Here is a 6,650-nt window from a genome sequence, read left to right on the forward strand (position 1 = left end):
TATATGTATATATATGTATGTATGTATATGTATGTATATATATGTATATGTATGTATAGTACTCTTTCATTTTTATTAGGACAATTAGATTTTGATAGAGAATTTATTTTTTTATTAAATTTATATTTGTTTATTATATGTAGTGGATCATAATCATAATATTAATCTATAGAAAAATATGAGAGTGTGTATATGAATATTCTTTAGGTTGAGGGAGCGTTTAGGCCAAAAAGTAGGCATGAAGTTGTTTTTGGAAAAAACAATTTTATAGGTGTTGTCAGAAAGCTATTGTTGCAATAATAAGATTTTGTTTGAATAATATTTTGTGTTGCAGTTGTTCCTAATGTAAACAAAAGTTTTACCCTGACATGTTAATTAACAGAGTGACTACTATTTTCAAATTAATTATAGCAGAATAACACATAAAGCTCCAGCAATACAGAAAACATGTTATGAGTTAAAATTTCTTCAATACATCAATTGTAAGTCATCATTTTCATGCATAATACAACAATAACAAGAACTACTAAAATAACCAGCAATACTATAATGACGATCGCCTTCATATTCAGAAGATCAAATATTTAGATTAATTTTTTATCTATAGCATATGATCTGACTGGATTACTTCTGGTGCGAACACATCCATGTGATTAGCCCATAAAAAATACATGCAAAATTCACTTTTTTTTTTTTGGGAACATAATAAAATCTCCTCACATAGTTGCATTCTCTTCTTGACGTGTATTCAGAACATTGTGTTTCACAGTGATAATAGATAACTCTTAAAGTACTTGATAACTTGAACTCATTTTTTTCAAATATTATAATACATTTTGTTTTTAATTAACAAATTGGAGTAGATATGAAATAGAATAAAAAGATAAATATTTGGTTTCAAATTATAAAAAAAACACACAAGGAAAAAATATGCTTTCATAATGTTAGAAATCAACATATCATCAATACAAAACACTATATAAATATATAAAATACACATCAACAAATCCTCAATAGATCTTAAATAGTAAATATTTAAAAGAAGACATTACAATATGCTACATAAATATACTTGATGAATTCACCAAAACATATGTAATCTATTCTCTTAATTGCATTATTTCCTGAACACCCTCCCCATCGGATGCGTTGAAGTCATTTGTACTAAGTCTTCATTAGGCAATGATTGTCTTGCCCGATGTTTGAATGCTTCCACAAAAATGCATCTTGGATCTTTGTCTAAAACCTTGAAATCAATATCGTCTCGAGATGGATGCCTCCGTAAAAGAATTTGTAGTGTGTCATTGCAACAACTATTTTTATCTGTTTTTTGAAGGAATATGTGGACATATCTCAGAGTATTACTCGCTTCTTCTTCCATACTCTGAATGTACTCTTGATAACACTGTGTGATGATGAGTGTTTTTTGTTGAATAATTCTTTCCTCCCTTTAATAACTTAGTTGTTGCTCTCAAAATCGTAAATGTGGTACCATGTTGGGAAGGGTTTTAAGAAACCTTGTAGCAATGGTAATCTCGAATTGACGAGGTAATATTTTCTTGAATAATGACATCATTACTACATATCCTTAAATCAAACGCTTCATATATGGTCAAAGAATGTACTAACCTGGTAGAGGCATTGGAAATTTGTATTCAGGCAGCTGAGTAGCGAATTTGAATATGTGACTATCATGAGTACTCTCTTTTCATCCAACCATCAATAATGTAAAACAAATATATGGTCAAAGAGTGTACTAACTGCTAAGATGTTTTGTGTAGCACATCCAAAACATCCAATATATGTAATATTGTCATTGTTACCAACACGTGCATTTACATGTGTACCACAACAAGAAGCAACAAACAACCACCACAGATGGCAATTGAGAAGCCCAAATTACATAATCACAAAGGTTAAACAAGAAGCAACAAATCACTTTCACAGAGGACAATCGAGAAGTCCCAATGGCACTCAAAACTTGAACATCACATGATTCGTCTAAATATACATATCAAACAACTAAACATTAATATTTTCTTATATAAAACTCAAATTGTTAACATTACATAAAAATGTCATTGATAGCAATTTTTTAAAACTGAATTACACACTCTTACGTAAGCAAATTTCAAATTTTAGGCGCAAGATATGCGCAAGCATAAGAATTGTGTGATATGCTTGCAAGTTTCCCTTCAAACAGTACTGCACAGTTCAAACGACAAACACCGAACCACCACCAACGAGTAAGACAAAGATGCCCCAATTGCAGATTCACTTAGTGAAAATTTAACTCAATAATTCTTTTTTTTTTTGTTCCTTAATGATGATGCTCATTTTTATTTTAAGTGATTTGTCCTCTTTAGAGGAATTTTTTTTTGAATAAATCATTGCAAGGCTTTGTAGTATGCAACTCTATAATGGTTTAGTTTTGGGGCATTTACATACATACCCCACAATTCTTATATATTTACACATCTAGGATCTAAACTTTTATATTTTTATATATAACACTTAAAACTTTGACTTCACATAAAAAATATCACCATCATTGATTTTTTTAAAGTGGAATATATCTTTTAACAACAAGGCTTTAGAAAATATCAAATGTTATAAATGTAAATATCAAATTTTAGGTGTACTGCATGTAAATGTATCAACATTGTGAGGTATATATGTGGAATTTCAAATTCAGTTTTTTATGTGCATAAGAAAATCGAGAAGCACAATAAGAAAATCACATAGGTAAAAAAGAAAACAACAAACCACCACTATAGAGAAAAATTGAGAGGTCACACAACAAAATCACATATCGGTAAAACAATAAGCAAAAAATCACCACCACAGAGGAAAACCGAGAAATACAAAGGAGGTGGCAATAACGATTCCAAATAGAGGGGAGAAGAGCAAAGGACCGCGAATTTACCCTAACAATCGCAACGAAACCAAATGGAGGGAGAAGAGGACCGCAAATTTACCCTAACACCCGCAACGTTGTTGAATGGAGGGAGAAAGGGGAGGGTAATATCGGGGATAAAACATGATATTTATCGAAGTGATGAGGGGTAGAATAATCTTTTTGTACCTGGGCTGCAATTAGAACCACAGAACGGAGGCCAGTGTTGTCGTCGTTCGACGTTTTGTGCTTCCAAAAATAGTCTTTGGGTAAAAGCATGCGAAAAGCGGGTTCCCAAATGCACAAGAACTACTTGTCAAAATGAAAAGCACTTAGAAAGCTCCCCCAAATGCACTACGAGTGTTGTGAGGGAAGTGAAAAAATCTCTCTCCTATTGGAAGCATTAAAAGAGCAAATATAGTGAACTAGGATAAACAACACAAGCATCATGCTCTTAGATGTGATATGAATTGTCAAAATAAAATTTAAAGATAACAAAAATATGATCTCCATGATTTGATTAAAAAAGAAAATCTAATTTCAATATTATAAATATGGAGGAATATAAATTAAAAATTATTAAATTTATTAACTTCTATTCTAATTAAATGTTAAATGTTAAATCAACCATTTTCTAAGAATTAAAAAGTGGAAGTTCACGAGTAAAGAAGCCTTCATCAAATTAGTTTTAGTCCATAGAGTTGTTGCCCAAGTATTTGATTCAATCTTTATCCTTCACATGTCTTGAAGGATCCTTTTTGGGGAGCCAATTGGGAATGCTTCTTAAGGATATCTATTTAGAATTCATCTAAGAAAAACTTCTTATAGTTTTCTCTTAAAAAATTCTCTCAATCGTGACTATAATTTTCTTGTTTTGTAAATATACAACCAAAAGTTTTTGGATCAGGTTCATGGGAGCACAACTAGTTTATTCGTCGAAGAGAATAACTCATCTCTATAGAGATGAACTCTCTTGGGAGACGAATTCTTGGCATCTCGACCTCTGTCGAGGAAAAAAACATCTTGGTGGTCTGGAAAGATTTGGATCAGTAAGTTTTTTGACCATGCATCAAAAGGTTTACTGATTAGAAAAGATTTATTGGGTTCGCCTTCGGTCGTCGATATCTCAAGTATGGTTTTGCTGGTCTCGAGACCCCCCTTCGGGCATATTTTAATGATAGAGTGGCTCCCGCTTGACGCTTCCGACCGCTCAGAGGTAGCAAATTTTGAGTTGCTGTAGGTTGCCTCAGATCGATGATGATCACCACTCTTCACCCACAAACAATACATGTATGACTGAAAGCTGCTAGAACAGGTTCTAGAGCATAGTCAATTAACTCATCAAAGAGAACAACTCTCTCAAGAGATGAGCTCATCCAGGAGATAAACTCATTCGTGAGAAACAATCTTCAAGGAGATGAATCCATCCAGGAGAACGACCCTCCAAGGAGATGAACTTGTACATGAGAACAATTCTCCCAAGGGAGGAACTCTTCTTGAAGGCAAACCATCTTAGTGGAAGCATTTATGAGGAACACTTATCAAAACAAGTCGCTAGATGAAGCATATTATAGTGCCAATATCATAAGAAACAAGAAAAAAAAAAATCTTTTAGGAATGATGTATAAGAACAACATTATTTTTATCCTTGAAACATATGAACCTACCCGCTTATAAATAATGATGATCATTGCATGAAAAATGTTTGATCCTCATACATTGGAGAACATGTATTTCCTTGAAGATTCATTCTCTATTCCTCAAGTCTAATCAGTTCATTTTAACTTTTTCCAACAATAAAACTTTTTCTTTTAGCACTCATTTAATTTCTATGATCATTTGTTATAGATCCTCTTAGATATGAAACACCATGTTGACTAAGGACCACACACATTAACTAAAGAGCATTCACATTTATATGTGCATGTGATGCCATTTAATCTTCCTTTTTTCATGATTGGTTGGTGTACTTGAGGGCCTTTAAATGATGATTGTGACTTAACATTTATGATGAGTTGATTAATATTTAATCATCTTCCTTTTGATTGAAATCAAATCATATAAATAAATCTTGGCGTTTTCATATATATCTTACATTTTTATACTTCAAATTATTTGACAATCTTGCAATTATTCTTTCCATGCATATAATTTACTACCTGAATAATGTGTTATATTTTTCGATCCTCCTTCGAGAGAGCGGAGAAGATAATCCAATGAGAGGAGGGGCAAGAGAGATTTTCTAAATAATGAATAAAATTTTTATTATTCCCTTCCTTTTTTTGAAGTTGTATTTCAAAATGCAATCGAATAAGGGAACTAATTATGTATGACTGAGACACCCTAGATTAGGTTCAAAGAGCATAGTAAATCAACTCGTCAAAGAGAACAACTCTCCCAAGAGATGAGCTCGTGTAAGAGTTAAACTCATTAGATCAGAAGAACAACTCTTAGAGAAGATGAATCCATCCAGGAGAACAACTATCCTAAGAGATTAACTTGTCCAACAGAACAATTCTCCCAAAAGACGAACTCTTCATAAAGGTCGCTATCCTAATAGGAATATTTATGAGGAACAATCATCAAAACAATTCATTATTTGCTCCAATGCCAGAAGAAAATATTAAAATAAGAAGAATATCTTTTGGGATCTTTGTATAATAATATCATTATTTGTATCGTTGCAACATTGAATTGACCCACCTATAAATAATGATGATCACGTAAAAGGACATCGTTCCTCATATATTGGGAACACGTATTTTCTCGAAGATTCATATTGATCTACAAACAAAACAGAATACAACAAGAAAGTTCTTTCCTTTAGCACCCATTTATTTTCTTTGTTAATTTGTTATAGACCCTATTAGATATGAAATAACAAGTTGACTAAGGACCACACATATTAAGTTTGTAGTATTCACATTTATATGTGCATGTGATATCATTTAATCTTCCTTCTTTCATTATTGGTTTGTGTACTTGAGGGCCTTAAATGAGGATTGTGACTTAATATTTATGATGAGTAGATTAATATTAAATTCACCTCCATTTGATTGTAATCAAATGATCGAAATAAATCTTGAATTCAATTTCTCTCCATCATAGTCTTCAGGCAACTATTTATAAAGTATTTTCATCTTTCATCTGCATTGTTGAATCCTTTTAGAACGCCGGTTCTTGTACTGTTCATGAGTTCACACAATTTGGGAGAGATTTCTGTAAGAAAGGTAAAAGAAGAGTATGGATGTGTTCTCTGAATCTGAATTATGTGTTCTATTTTCCCATCTTTGTCTTATTGGTCCGTGATTTAATATTGGTCCCGTGAAAATCACGGATTGAGATCCCTCGAATAAAGCCCGGAGAGTCGATCCTCTCTACAGTCTCTCCCCTCCCCTTTCATGCATGTTCAAGAAATATTAAAATACAAGACATAACATACGGAATATGCTCTCGAAGTTGCGTTGAAAAGAATGCAAAGTGTGTGTCAGGCAGCTCATAAAATAAGACATGACATATGCCAATCTTTGATGCTGTTCTTAACATTTGTGTTCTTATAATTGTGCGGATCGTCGATGAGACCGGGTTAGGCATGTGAGTCTGATTGTTCAGTTTGTCAAGTGGAAGTGTGGAACCATAGACCAATCTCAACAGCTTAATTTTAATATGAGCTAATATGTGAATTCATTAATTATAAAATAAAATGGATGTCAATTTTCTAAATATTAAATTTTTATATTGTATATACAATCAT

The sequence above is a fragment of the Phalaenopsis equestris genome, unplaced genomic scaffold, assembly GCF_001263595.1.
Source record: "Phalaenopsis equestris unplaced genomic scaffold, ASM126359v1 Scaffold000126, whole genome shotgun sequence".
In the NCBI taxonomy this organism is placed as follows: Eukaryota; Viridiplantae; Streptophyta; class Magnoliopsida; order Asparagales; family Orchidaceae; genus Phalaenopsis; species Phalaenopsis equestris.